Below are 15,417 nucleotides of genomic sequence, written 5' to 3' on the forward strand. Positions count from 1 at the left end.
ATATTGTAATTGATCAGAATCTGCTCTATTAACTACTATTGGTATATGGTTTACTAATTAGGTTTCATACAACATTTTAAACATATTGTTGCCAACAAACTATCTCACCTATTCAATCTCTTGAATAACATAGAAATAATATAAAAGATAAATTCAGTTTTTGGCAGAAAAATTTTAATGACCTAATAAACATATAAATATATAATGTGAGGAGGTGGGTGGGATAAGTGATATTTCAAGTAATATGAGAAGTAGAAAATATCACACTTTGGAGGCAATACTTCAGAGCACTCTGCAATAATTCAAAAATAGTACAAAACAACAACAAAACCCCCGTTGAAATTCCAGAGGTGGCAAAGAAAGAATCCTGAGAGAATAATGGTGACCATCTAAATTCTAATATCCAATCCTTTAAGTTAGAATTCTCAAAATCCAAGCACAAATAACCTTCCATAGTGTACATCCTCGGCATACCCACGAGAAAGCTAATAGCACAAACTTCACTGTACATGTAAGTTAAAACAATAACACCCAGAAAAAACAATACTGTACATGTAAGTGAAAACAAGAACACCCAGAATTGGCTGAGGAGCCCAAACTAAAGCAAACAAATGATCAGAAAACAAACCAAAATATATGTCATTTAATAAATATGTAATACCAGACAAACCACAGTAAAAGAAAAGGAAGCTAGTAATTCATCCATAGTCCTGTCCCATCTGAAACAGAATCATCTGGGTCAAGAAAAATCTAAATAAGTATTCAGAAAAAAAGGAAGAAAAAACCCTAGAATTACAGTCAATTAAATTTACTAAGAGGAAAACAAAATCGCTGATTTCAGGTAGGGAGAAGGGACTCTATGGTTAGTTAGGTTATCTTTTTATTGTGCCATGAAGCAAGGAAGTCACAGAGATTAGCAGGAACATATCTAAACAGCTTAAAGAGGCTTATATTGAGAAAATCTGATAAAATCAAGACTATGATTGATAATAAAATATTGAATTAGTATAAATTCATATAGAGAAGCCAATAATAAAAGGAAGAGAAAGAAAAAGTAAGAAACCTATCTACCACAATTAGAGGTGATTGCCACATCATCTTCTGATTCTAGAAATTGATAATTAAAAGTATTAAGGTTTCCTGAATTACAAGGAGGAAATGTATTTCATCCAAATTTAATGATTGGTATTTTTAGATACTGGACAACAGACAGTACAGGGCAATGATCTCTGAGGGAAAGGAAATGAAAGTAGTGCCAGGATTTTTCCAGTCAGTTGCCAGAAGGCAGTTTTCAAAAGTCAGGGCATGATGTTGATGTAAGAAATTGAGTAAGTCACAAATAGAAAGATATCTGTGTTTATGTATTGAAAAGAGTTAGTATTGTTGAAACGCCCATACTACCCAAAGCCAATAGATTCAGTGCAATCCCTATCAAATTCTAATGGTATTTTTTAATAGAAATAGAAAAAAATGAAAATTTGATTGGACTCATAAAAACCCTGAAAACCCAAAGCAATCATAAGAAAGAATAACAAAGCACTGAGGGGGTCACTTGACGGGATGAGCACTGGGTGTTATGCTATGTGTTGGCAAATCGAACTCCAATAGAAAAATATACAATAAAAGAAAAGAAAGAATAACAAAGCTAGAGACATCCCTAGCTTGAAATCACACTTCCTGATTTCAAACTACTGTTATATTCCAAAGCTATAGTAATCAAAACAGTATGATACTGTCAAAGAAACAGACACAGTTCAATGGACAGAATCAAGAATAAGCCCACACATTTACAGTCAACTAAATATTTGACAGGACAGTCAAGAATACTTGGTAAGGAAAGGATAGTCTCTTTAAATGATGCTGGGAAAATTGGACAGCTGCATGTGAAAGAATGAAAATGGACCCCTATCTTATACAAGTCACAAAAATTAACTCAGTCATACATTAACGACTTAAGTTTAAGACTTGAAGCCATAAATTTCCTAGAAGAAAACATAAGGAAAAAACTCTTTGACATTAATCTTGGTATTTTTAGGATATGACACCCAAAATACAAGGAAAAAAAAGCAAAAATAAACAAGTGAACTATATTGATTAAAAAACTCCTGCATGACAACAGAAAGAATCAACAGAATGTGAAGGCAACCAACTAAATGGAAGAAAACACTCACAGATCATATATCTGCTAAGGGGTTAATACCAAAAATACATTAAAAAACTCAATCAACTCAGTAGCAAAAAATCTCCAATAATCTGATGAGCAGAAGATCTGAATAGACATTTTCCTAGGGAAGACATACAATAGGCCAAATGGTACATGAAAAGACACTAATCACTACTAATTGTCATGGAAATGAATATAAGAGTCTCAATGAGATATCACATCTGTTAAAATGGTTATTATCGAAAAGACTAGAAATAAGTATTGGTGAGGGTGTGGAGAAAAGAGAACCCTTGTGCACTGTTGGTGGGATATAAATTGGTGCAGTCACCAAAGAAACAGAATAGCAGTTCCTCAAAAAATTAAAAATAAATCTACCATGTGATCCTGCAATTCCACATCTGGGTGCATATATGATGAAAAAGACATTACTATCTTGAAAAATCCCTGCACCTCCATGTTAACTGTAGTTTTATTCACAATAGTTAAGATATGGAAACAACCTAAATATCTGTCACCAGATGAGTGAATGAAGAAAATGTGGTATGTACGTGTGTGAATACATATACACATATACAAATACATATATATTATATATACACACTCACACATATAAATATGTTGGAATACTATTCAGCCATAAAAAAGAAGGAAACTTTGCCATTTGAGACAATATGGATAGATCTTGAGGGCATTATGCTAGGTGAAATAAGTCAAACAGAAAAACAAAAATACTGTATGATTTTACAGACAGAACCTGAAAAAGCCAAATTCACAGAAACAGAGAATTTAGAAGAGCAGATGCCAGAATCTGGGAGGGTAGGAAAAATGGGAAATTGTCAGTCAAAGCGTACAAATTCCAGTTGTAAGATGAATAAGTTCTGAGAACCTAATGTGCTACATAGTGCCCAATAGTTAACAGTATGATACTGTAAGTTTGAAAGTTGCCAAAAAGGTAGATCTTAAATATTCTTGCCACAAAAAACCAAAGTGGTAATTATGTGAGGTGATAAATAACCTTATTTTGGTAATCATTTTGCAATATATACATTTATCAAATGATCACATTGTATATCTTATACTGACAAAATGTTAGATGTAAATTATATTTTAGTAAACCCAGTGGAAAATATAGCAGAGAAACTTCATGTTCATATGGTTTGAAAGCAAATTCTACCAAATATTTTTGAGGAAAAAACAATATTCTATACAAGGTCTTTTAGATAAAAGATGTTTTTAAACATTTATTATTGAAATATAATTGACATGCAATGCTACATTAATTTCAGGTGTACAACATGTTGATTTGAGAATTCTATACATTACTCTGTGCTGTGTAGTCACCATCTGTCACCATACAGTGTCATTACAATATTGTTGACTGTATTCCCTATGTTGTATTTTCATCTTCGTGACTTGTTTATGGGATGAATGGAAGTTTTACATCTTAATTCCCTTCATATATTGCCCATCCCTTGACCCATCTTCCCTCTGGCAGCTACCAGCTGTTCTCTGTTTTTACTAGCCTGTTTATTTTTTTAGATTCTACATATAAGGAAATTATATGGCACTTGTCTTTCTCTGTTTGACTTATTTCATCTAGCATAATAACTCCTAGATCCATCCATGTTGTTGCAAATGGCACGATCTCATTTTTTAATGGCCAAGTAGTATTCCATTGTAATGTGTGTATGTGTGTATATCTATATATGTCTAATCTTCTTTATCCATTCATCTATGGATGGACGTTTGGGCTGCTTCCATACTTTGGCTATTGTAAATAATGCTGCAATAAACATAAGAGTGCATCTATCTTTTCAAATTACTGCTTTTATTTTCTTGGAGTAAATAGCCAGTGGTGGCATTACTGGATCAAACGGCATTTCTATGTTTAATTTTTTGGGGAAACTCCACACTGTGTTTCACAGTGGTTGCACAAATGTACATCCCCACCAATGATAGATGAGGGTTCCCTTTCTCTACATCCTCATCAACACTTATTATTTCTTGTCTTTGTGATACTAGCCATTTTGACTGGTATGAGGTGATATCTCTGCATGGTTTCGATTTGCATTTCCCTGATGACTAATGATATTGAGTGTCTTTTCATGTTCAGACAATAGAATGTTTATTTGTTATTTTGTCATTTGACAAATAAGTTATAGGAGGAAAAAAAAAGATAGTGAAAACAACTTCATCAGAAGTATTAGTAAGGATGTAAGCAAAAATAATCCCAATTTTATTCCTTATTTTTCTAATTTAGAACTATATGTTCCTAATGTTTCATAAACTGCTTTTCAACCATCATTCCTGAAGCAGGAATGTATCCATCTTGTAAGTTCTAATTCCAAATTTCAAGTACATCTCAAACAGGTATCATTACTTCAGGTTCTTCTTGAACTTGCACCATGAAGACTCAATGCTCTTGGGAAATTTGATGGCTCATAATTTTGTTAAAGCAAGAATAGTCTTCTTATTTGATTCATAATAACTTTATATTTTCTTTTGTAGAAGTAGAAACACCAGTCTCACATCTACATTTATTTTCTTCCAACTCATTTTGTTTACACACCAGCATTTTTTTTTTTTAAAGATTTATTTATTTATTCATTCAGAGAGAGCAAAGAGAGAGGCAGAGACACAGGCAGAGGGAGAAGCAGGCACCATGCAGGAAGCCTGATGTGGGACTCAATCCTCGGTCTCCAGGATCACACCCCGGCCTGCAGGCGGCGCTAAACCGCTGCGCCACCGGGGCTGCCCCACACCAGCATTTGTGTGCTAATAATAGTATCAAGTAGATTTTGGTGTAAACCTCATAAGAAATGAATGAATACTGTTCCATATCCACTGAACACAAAAGAGTTTTAGCTTCTCATTACGCAACGTTGTGAGATGAAATCCTCTCTGTTTAAAGAAGTTCTAAATAAGAATACCACATTTTTGGAGGAGGGGCAAGATGGGGGAAGAGTAGGGTCCCCAAGTCACCCGTCCCCACCAAATTACCTAGATAACCTTCAGATCATCCTGAAAATCTACGAATTCGGCCTGAGATTTAAAGAGAGACCAGCTGGAACGCTACAGTGAGAAGAGTTCGCGCTTCTATCAAGGTAGGAAGACGGGGAAAAAGAAATAAAGGAACAAAAGGCCTCCGAGGGGAAGGGGCCCGCGAGGAGCCGGGCTGAGGCCGGGGCGAGTGTCCCCAGGACAGGAGAGCCCCGTCCCGGAGGAGCAGGAGCTGCACCGACCTTCCCGGGGGAAAGGGGCTCCAGGGAGGTGGAGCAGGACCCGGGAGGGCGGGGATGCCCTCGGGCTCCCGGGGACACTAACAGGGACCTGCGCCCCCGGAGAGTGAGCCGAGCTCCCTAAGGGCTGCAGCGCACGGCGGGACCCGGAGCAGGTCGGGGGGCTCGGGGGCGGCTCCGCGGAGGGGGCTGCGGGGGGGAGCAGCTCGGGGGGCTCGGGGGCGGCTCCGCGGAGGGGGCTGCCGGGCGGGAGCGCGAATCCAACAGCACAGGCCCCGGAGCACTGGGTGCCGGGACACAGCCCAGGATCCCACCTCCCCCGGGACAGACAGAGGCCGGGAGGGCCCAGGACAGCGAGGACGCTCCTGCCCCAGCTGAGCAGATCAGCGGCCCCGCCCCAGAGCCTCCAGGCCCTGCAGACCGAGAGCTCCGTGGTTCCGGCGGGGGCTGACTCCAGGGCTCCAGAGCTGGCCCCGCCACTGCGGTTGTTCCTCCTGGGGCCTCACGGGGTAAACAACCCCCACTGAGCCCTGCACCAGGCAGGGGCTTGGTGAAGCTTGCAAATTCCAGAGCAGCTCCCCCAAGTGCTAACACCTGAAAATCAGCACAACAGGCCCCTCCCCCAGAAGACCAGCGAGACGGACAATTTCCAGGGGAAGTCGAGGGGCTTAAGGTATACAGAATCAGAAGATACTCGCCCCCGTTTTTTTTTTTTCTTTTTGATTTGTTTGCTTCCCCCACCTCCTTTTTTTCATTTCTTTCTTTTTCTTTCCCTTTTTCTTCTTTTTTCTTTTTTTCTTCCTTTTTTCTTTTTCTCTTTTCTTTCCTTCTTTCTCTCCTCTCTTTTTCTCCTTTTCCCAATACAACTTGCTTTTGGCCACTCTGCACTGAGCAAAATGACTAGAAGGAAAACCTCCCCTCAAAAGAAAGAATCAGAAACAGTCCTCTCTCCCACAGAGTTACAAAATCTGGATTACAATTCAATGTCAGAAAGCCAATTCAGAAGCACTATTATACAGCTACTGGTGGCTCAAGAAAAAAGCATAAAGGACTCAAGAGACTTCATGACTGCAGAATTTAGATCCAATCAGGCAGAAATTAAAAATCAATTGAATGAGATGCAATCCAAACTAGAAGTCCTAACGATGATGGTTAACAAGGTGGAAGAACGAGTGAGTGACATAGAAGACAAGTTGATGGCAAAGAGGGAAACTGAGGAAAAAAGAGACAAACAATTAAAAGACCATGAGGTTAGATTAAGGGAAATAAACGACAGCTTCAGGAAGAAAAACCTACGTTTAATTGGGGTCCCTAAGGGCGCCGAAAGGGACAGAGGGCCAGAATATGTATTTGAACAAATCCTAGCTGAAAACTTTCCTAATCTGGGAAGGGAAACAGGCATTCAGATCCAGGAAATAGAGAGATCCCCCCCTAAAATCAATAAAAACCTTTCAACACCTCGACATCTAATAGTGAAGCTTGCAAATTCCAGAGATAAAGAGAAGATCCTTAAAGCAGCAAGAGACAAGAAATCCCTGACTTTTATGGGGAGGAGTATTAGGGTAACAGCAGACCTCTCCACAGAGACCTGGCAGGCCAGAAAGGGCTGGCAGTATATATTCAGGGTCCTAAATGAGAAGAACATGCAAGCAAGAATATTTATCCAGCAAGGCTCTCATTCAGAGTGGAAGGAGAGATAAAGAGCTTCCAAGACAGGCAGGAACTGAAAGAATATGTGACCTCAAAGGATATGTGACCTCCAAACCAGCTCTACAAGAAATTTTAAGGAGGACTCTTAAAATTCCCCTTTAAGAAGAAGTTCAGTGGAACAATCCACAAAAACAAGGACTGAATAGATATCATGATGACACTAAACTCATATCTCTCAATAGTAACTCTGAACGTGAACGGGCTTAGTGACCCAATCAAAAGGCACAGGGTGTCAGACTGGATAAAAAAGCAGGACCCATCTATTTGCTGTCTACAAGAGACTCATTTTAGACAGAAGGACACCGACAGCCTGAAAATAAAAGGTTGGAGAACCATTTACCATTCAAATGGTCCTCAAAAGAAAGCAGGGGTAGCCATCCTTATGTCAGATAAACTAAAATTTACCCCGAAGACTGTACTGAGAGATGAAGAGGGACACTATCTCATACTTAAAGGATTTATCCAACAAGAGGACTTAACAATCCTCAATATTTATGCCCCAAATGTGGGAGCCCCCAAATATTTAAATCAATTAATAACCAAAGTGAAGAAATACTTAGATAATAATACACTTATACTTGGTGACTTCAATCTAGCTCTTTCTATACTCGATAGGTCTTCTAAGCACAACATCTCCAAAGAAACGAGAGCTTTAAATGATACACTGGACCAGATGGATTTCACAGATATCTACAGAACTTTACATCCAAACTCAACTGAATACACATTCTTCTCAAGTGCACATGGAACTTTTTCCAGAATAGACCACATACTGGGTCACAAATCGGGTCTGAACCGATACCAAAAGATTGGGATCGTCCCCTGCATATTCTCAGACCATAATGTCTTGAAATTAGAACTAAATTTCAACAAGAAGTTTGGAGGGACCTCGAACACGTGGAGGTTAAGGACCATCCTGCTAAAAGATGAAAGGGTCAACCAGGAAATTAAGAAAGAATTAAAAAGATTCATGGAAACTAATGAGAATGAAGATACAACCGTTCAAAATCTTTGGGATGCAGCAAAAGCAGTCCTAAGGGGGAAATACATCGTAATACAAGCATCCATTCAAAAACTGGAAAGAACTCAAATACAAAAGCTAACCTTACACATAAAGGAGCTAGAGAAAAAACAGCAAATAGATCCTACACGCAGCAGAAGAGTTAATTAAGATTTGAGCAGAACTCAACGAAATCGAGACCAGAACAACTGTGGAACAGATCAACAAAACCAGGAGTTGGTTCTTTGAAAGAATTAATAAGATAGATAAACCATTAGCTAGCCTTATTAAAAAGAAGAGAGAGAAGACTCAAATTAATAAAATCATGAATGAGAAAGGAGAGATCACTACCAACACCAAGGAAATACAAACGATTTTAGAAACATATTATGAACAGCTATACGCCAATAAATTAGGCAATCTAGAAGAAATGGACGCATTCCTGGAAAGCCACAAACTACCAAAACTGGAACAGGAAGAAATAGAAAACCTGAACAGGCAAATAACCAGGGAGGAAATTGAAGCAGTCATCAAAAACCTCCCAAGACACAAAAGTCCAGGGCCAGATGGCTTCCCAGGGGAATTCTATCAAACGTTTAAAGAAGAAACCATACCTATTCTCCTAAAGGTGTTTGGAAAGATAGAAAGAGATGGAGTACTTCCAAATGCGTTCTATGAGGCCAGTATCACTTCAATTCCAAAACCAAAGACCCCACCAAAAAGGAGAATTACAGACCAATATCCCTGATGAACACAGATGCAAAAATTCTTAACAAGATACTTGCCAATAGGATCCAACAATACATTAAGAAAATTATTCACCATGACCAAGTAGGATTTATCCTTGGGACACAAGGCTGGTTCAACACTCGTAAAACAATCAATGTGATTCATCATATCAGCAAGAGAAAAACCAAGAACCATATGATTCTCTCATTAGATGAAGAGAAAGCATTTGACAAAATACAGCATCCATTCCTGATCAAAACTCTTCAGAGTGTAGGGATAGAGGGAACATTCCTCGACATCTTTAAAGCCATCTACAAAAAGCCTACAGCAAATATCATTCTCAATGGGGAAGCACTGGGAGCCTTTCCCCTAAGATCAGGAACAAGACAGGGATGTCCACTCTCACCACTGCTATTCAACATAGTACTGGAAGTCCTAGCCTCAGCAATCAGACAACAAAAAGACATTAAAGGCATTCAAATTGGCAAAGAAGAAGTCAAACTCTCCCTCTTCACCGATGACATGATACTCTACATAGAAAACCCAAAGTCTCCACCCCAAGATTGCTAGAACTCATACAGCAATTTGGTAGCGTGGCAGGATACAAAATCAATGCCCAGAAATCAGTGGCATTTCTATACACTAACAATGAGACTGAAGAAAGAGAAATTAAGGAGTCAATCCCATTTACAATTGCACCCAAAAGCATAAGATACCTAGGAATAAACCTAACCAAAGAGGTAAAGGATCTATACCCTAAAAACTATAGAACACTTCTGAAAGAAATTGAGGAAGACACAAAGAGATGGAAAAATATTCCATGCTCATGGATTGGCAGAATTAATATTGTGAAAATGTCCATGTTACCCAGGGCAATATACACGTTTATTGCAATCCCTATCAAAATACCATGGACTTTCTTCAGAGAGTTAGAACAAATTATTTTAAGATTTGTGGGTGGAATCAGAAAAGACCCCGAATAGCCAGGGGAATTTTAAAAAAGAAAACCATAGCTGGGGGCATCACAATGCCAGATTTCAGGTTGTACTACAAAGCTGTGGTCATCAAGACAGTGTGGTACGGGCACAAAAACAGACACATAGATCAATGGAACAGAATAGAGAACCCAGAGGTAGACCCTGAACTTTATGGTCAACTAATATTCGATAAAGGAGGAAAGACTATCCATTGGAAGAAAGACAGTCTCTTCAATAAATGGTGTTGGGAAAATTGGACATCCACATGCAGAAGAATGAAACTAGACCACTCTCTTTCACCATACACAAAGATTAACTCAAAAATGGATGAAAGATCTAAATGTGAGACAAGATTCCATTCAAATCCTAGAGAAGAACACAGGCAACAGCCTTTTTGAACTCAGCCACAGTAACTTCTTGCAAGATACATCCACAAAGGCAAAAGAAACAAAAGTAAAAATGAACTATTGGGACTTCATCAAGATAAGAAGCTTTTGCACAGCAAAGGATACAGTCAACAAAACTAAAAGACAACCTACAGAATGGGAGAAGATATTTGCAAATGACGTATCAGATAAAGGGCTAGTTTCCAAGATCTATAAAGAACTTATTAAACTCAACACCAAAGAAACAAACAATCCAATCATGAAATGAGCAAAAGACATGAAGAGAAATCTCACAGAGGAAGACATAGACATGGCCAACATGCACATGAGAAAATGATCTGCATCATTTGCCATCAGAGAAATACAAAACAAAACCACAATGAGATACCACCTCAAACCAGTGAGAATGGGGAAAATTAACAAGGCAGGAAACCACAAATGTTGGAGAGGATGTGGAGAAAAGGGAACCCTCTTGCACTGTTGGTGGGAATGTGAACTGGTGCAGCCACTCTGGAAAACTGTGTGGAGGTTCCTCAAAGAGTTAAAAATAGACCTGCCCTATGACCCAGCAATAGCACTGTTGGGGATTTACCCCAAAGATTCAGATGCGATGAAATGCCAGGACACCTGCACCCCGATGTTTATAGCAGCAATGTCCATAATAGCCAAACTGTGGAAGGAGCCTCGGTGTCCATCGAAAGACGATGGATAAAGAAGATGTGGTCTATGTATGCAATGGAATATTACTCAGCTATTAGAAACAACAAATACCCATTTGCTTCAACGTGGATGGAACTGGAGGGTATTATGCTGAGTGAAGTAAGTCAGTCGGAGAGGACAAACAGTGTATGTTCTCATTCATTTGGGGAATATAAATAATAGTGAAAGGGAATATAAGGGAAGGGAGAAGAAATGTGTGGGAAATATTAGAAAGGGAGACAGAACATAAAGACTCCTACCTCTGGGAAACGATCTAGGGGTGCTGGAAGGGAAGGATGGCAGGGGGTGGGGGTGACTGGGTGGCAGGCACTGAGGGGGGCACTTGTCGGGATGAGCACTGGGTGTTATTCTGTATGTTGGTAAATTGAACACCAATAAAAAATAAATTTATTATATAAAAAAAAGAATACCACATTTTTTTTCTTTAGACATATATCTTTCACTCAGTAATTGCTCTGAATTTTTATACTATCAATTTTACCATTATCATGTGGTGTAGTGTACACTCTATCTTTTTGCATTCATCATCTGATTCATCTAATAATTATGAAGTGAATACTTCTGTTTATATTTTTCTCCTTGTCATTATCAGAAAATGAAAAACTCTGAATATTCAACTGTGTTCCATGAAAAGTTAAAAAAAACCCTACAAAGATGGAGTCTTTAGATTTCATTTCTACCTACTTGAAAGCTGATGCAATACTCTGTAATACAACATGAAGAGATTTAATACTCGGCATAGTGAGTAGACTCAATACCTGATTATAATCATCCAACTTGCTAAGAAACCAGATAGTAATTATTACCACCAGAACAGAGAAATGATAATTTTGCGACATGATGGAGGTATGACATGACTGCAATGACAATTATATTACAATATATGGATATATCAAATCAAGATGTTGTACACATTAAACTTATACAGTGTTATAAGTCAAATATATTTCAACAAAAATAAGGGCATAAGAAAAAAGTGTTAACAGCGTCTTTTGATGAGGAATGACTTTTAGAGTTCATCAAGTTGAATTTATTAATTCTTTTAGTGTAGTGCTTTTCCGTATTCTGACAAGCTATCACCTAATTTTCCTATAGAAGCTGTGTAGTTTTAGCTTTTAGGTTTAGGTCTACATATTATCTCAAATTAATTTTGGCTTATGATGTGAGGAAAAGGATGAGATTCTTTTTTCATCCTGTAGACTTAATCAGTTGCTCAAGTACCACTTGTTAAGAGACTTTATTTGGTGCCTTTGCTGAAAAAAATTTGATTTGTACATAGTTATATATCTGAAGTCTTTCTTTGGTATATTAATCTATTTGTCTACCTTGATGCCAATACTACACTATCCAAATTATCGTCCTTTATTAGTTTACCTCTTCCAAGACGTTTTTTGGCTTTTTCATGTCCTTTGCATTTCTGTGGAAATTATATAATAATAACTCAGTTTTGACAGAAAAAAACTAGTTAGGATTTTTATTAGGACTTTGTTAGGTCTGCAAATAAATTATCTCAAAATCAACACAAATTTCTAAAAAAAAACAGCTGTTTAGAATTTAAGAATTTGTTCGATGTATAACTAAATTATTTGGATCTGAAAATATATTTTATGAACATTGTAGTTACTTCCATTTATTCAGATCATCTTTAATTTCTGTAACAAATGTTTTTATTTTTCAGTGATATTGACATCTTTCATGTTTTCTGCAAACTTTATTCCTAAAAATTTTACCTTTTTTGATGTTATTAGAGCCTTTTTAAAAACTTCATTTTGAATTGTTTGATTCTACTACATAGAAATACAACTGATATTTTAATATTGACATCTTAAATCATGTGACTTTGTTAAATAGTCATTGCATCAGTAAGCAAAGGCAGTTTTAATACTTATTTTCTAAGCTATTATAATTTGTTGTTGTTGCTGCTGCTGCCTTACTTATTTACTGGCAACAGTCTCCAGTATTATTAAATTGAAGTAGTAAAGTAGTGAAAGCAAATTACTTAGAGAGATGCATGTTATCTCACTGAGATGTTTTCCTTCTATCTCTAAATTGTTGATAGTCTTTATCATGAATGAAGGCTGGATTTTGTCAAACACTGTTCTTCTGTTAAGTTGATCATATGTAATTTATTATTCTATTATTCTTTCAATATGATAAATTATACTGATTGATTTTAGAATTTAAGCTACATATAACTACATATTAAACAGTGAAATATATATAATTTCCCTTTATTTTTTTAAATGTAAATTAATTAGCCAACATATAGAACAGTATTAGTTCTAGATGCAGAATTCAGTAATACATCAGTTGCATATCAAACCCAGTGCTCATTACATCACCTGCCATCCCATCCCCCTACCCACCTCCCTTACAACAAACTTCAGTTTCTTTCCACAGTTAAGAGTCTCTCATGGTTTGTCTCCTTCTCTGATTTCTTCCCATTGTTTTTCCCTCCCTTCCCCTATGATCCTCTACACTGTTTCTTATATTCGTCATATGAGTGATACCATATAATTGTCTTTCGTTGATTGACTTATTTTGCTCAGTATAATACCCTCCAGTTATAATTTCCCTTTTTAACTTTTGCTGTCAGAGTGCCAGTTTCAGAGAAGCCTCCAGACTAAGGCTAATTTTACTTCACTACTAAGGTAGTACTCTTCTGAGTACTCTATCTGATGGTCAATATATTGCAATTTTGGGACGCCTGGGTGGCTCAGCAGTTAAGCGTCTGCCTTCTGCTCAGGGCATGATCCTGGAGCCCTGGGATCAAGTCCCACATCAGGCTTCCTGCATGGATCCTGCTTCTCCCTCTCCCTGCGTCTCTGCCTCTCTCTCTCTCTGTGTCTCTCATGAATAAATAAATCAAATATTTTAAAATATATATATATTACAAGTTTTTTCTATTCTGAATGAATTACTTATGTCTTTGCGTTCCAGAAACTGAGCTAATTGTTCTTTTCCAGTGATTCTTTACCAGTGTTGGATAATGTTCTCACACACATGCACTAGATGCTCAGCTAAAGACATGAGGGAAATGCTCACAGCCCAAGACAGGTCAAGAGACCAAAAATTGGGAAACATCAGAGCAGAAACACATGTAAATTAAGAACTTTTTGAAACATAAGCACGTGTTTATAGGTCTGCAAACACAGTGAGGGATGGTAAGATCCTTCTCTCAGGATCTGACAGTTTAAATAGCCAAAAAAAAAAAAAAAAAAAAAAGTAAAGACAGAGCATCTGAATAATCTAATGCTATCCCTTAATATTTAATTTTTTTTGTGTGTTTTGGTCAACAATATACGGTACATAGAGATTTTATTTTTATTTTTTATTTTTTTTGGTACATAGAGATTTTAAAGAATGTTTCCTTTCTGACCATAAAGTGATGTAATTCAAAATAATTCAACAAAGGAGAGAAAGGCACATTCCATGAAAGAGATGCTGATGGCTTAGGTGGAAATGTGATGGAGAGAAGTAGAGAGATTTAAAAGCAAGGTAACTCCTAGATTTCATGATAGCATTACTGGGTAGCCATTTTTATTTTTTTAAAGATTTATTTATTAATTTTTAGAGGGAGGGCAAGGGTCAGAGGGAGAGGGAGAAAGAATCATGAGCAGACTCCATGCTGAGTGTGGAGCCGGACATGGGACTTGATCCCACCACCCTGAGATCATGACCAGAGTCGAAACTCAGTCAGATGCCTAAATGACTGTGCCACCCAGGCATTCCAGGTGGCCATTTTTAATCCATAGACACTCTGCAACAGCATTAGTCTCTCAGGGTCCTAGTGTGAAAAGAAAGCATGTTGATACAAGTTAAGCAATAAAACTGTTTATCAATTGAAAACCACTATATTGCACCTGGCAAAATCAAGCTCACCATGCTTACCAAACCGGGAATATTAAAAGAAAGTTAAAACTTGGTTTCCAATTCTTAAACAGGTGAGCACATCCTGATAACATATATGGCACTAGCATGCTCCTGCTTGAAACTACCAGTCACACAAATGAGGACAGGTTATTTGAGCAGTATTTTGCTTCCATGTTCAAACAGTGTCTTATTTGTTAGAAATTTTCTGCTTGGTCTTCGCATAATTCTAGAGAGGTATAAAGTGTTTTTCAGAGGTCATGGGTTGATTATTACAGATTAGGTTCATTTAGAAATAAGATAACTCATATTATCATGGTTTGAGTGAGTTATTTTCTCAAGATGATATATCATCTTTATATACCCATAAATGTCATGAGAGATTTATTTGCTAACAACATATGTTACAATACACTTTATCTCTTGCACATGTGATGGGACATGTTTTGTTTAGTAGTTTTACTGCAAATGTTTTCAAAAACAGCTTCTTTGTCAGAAATTTATAATACAACACTGTCGATTGTAAATATAGTTATGGAAATAAGGATATGTAAAAACCCTACTCCTCTGCTCCAAATGTATGCAAAGTTTGCACATCTGGTTCAATAAGATCTCTCTCTTT

The 15,417-nt window shown here is 37.4% G+C and overlaps 1 protein-coding gene across 15 annotated transcripts in view; it reads right to left on the reverse strand.

Annotated features, from left to right (window-relative positions):
* MGAT4C (MGAT4 family member C) overlaps positions 1 to 15,417 on the reverse strand; it is a 719,810-nt gene that overhangs the window by 11,634 nt on the left and 692,759 nt on the right. The window lies entirely within an intron of this gene.

This window comes from Canis aureus, chromosome 13 (genome assembly GCF_053574225.1).
Source record: "Canis aureus isolate CA01 chromosome 13, VMU_Caureus_v.1.0, whole genome shotgun sequence".
In the NCBI taxonomy this organism is placed as follows: domain Eukaryota; kingdom Metazoa; phylum Chordata; class Mammalia; order Carnivora; family Canidae; genus Canis; species Canis aureus.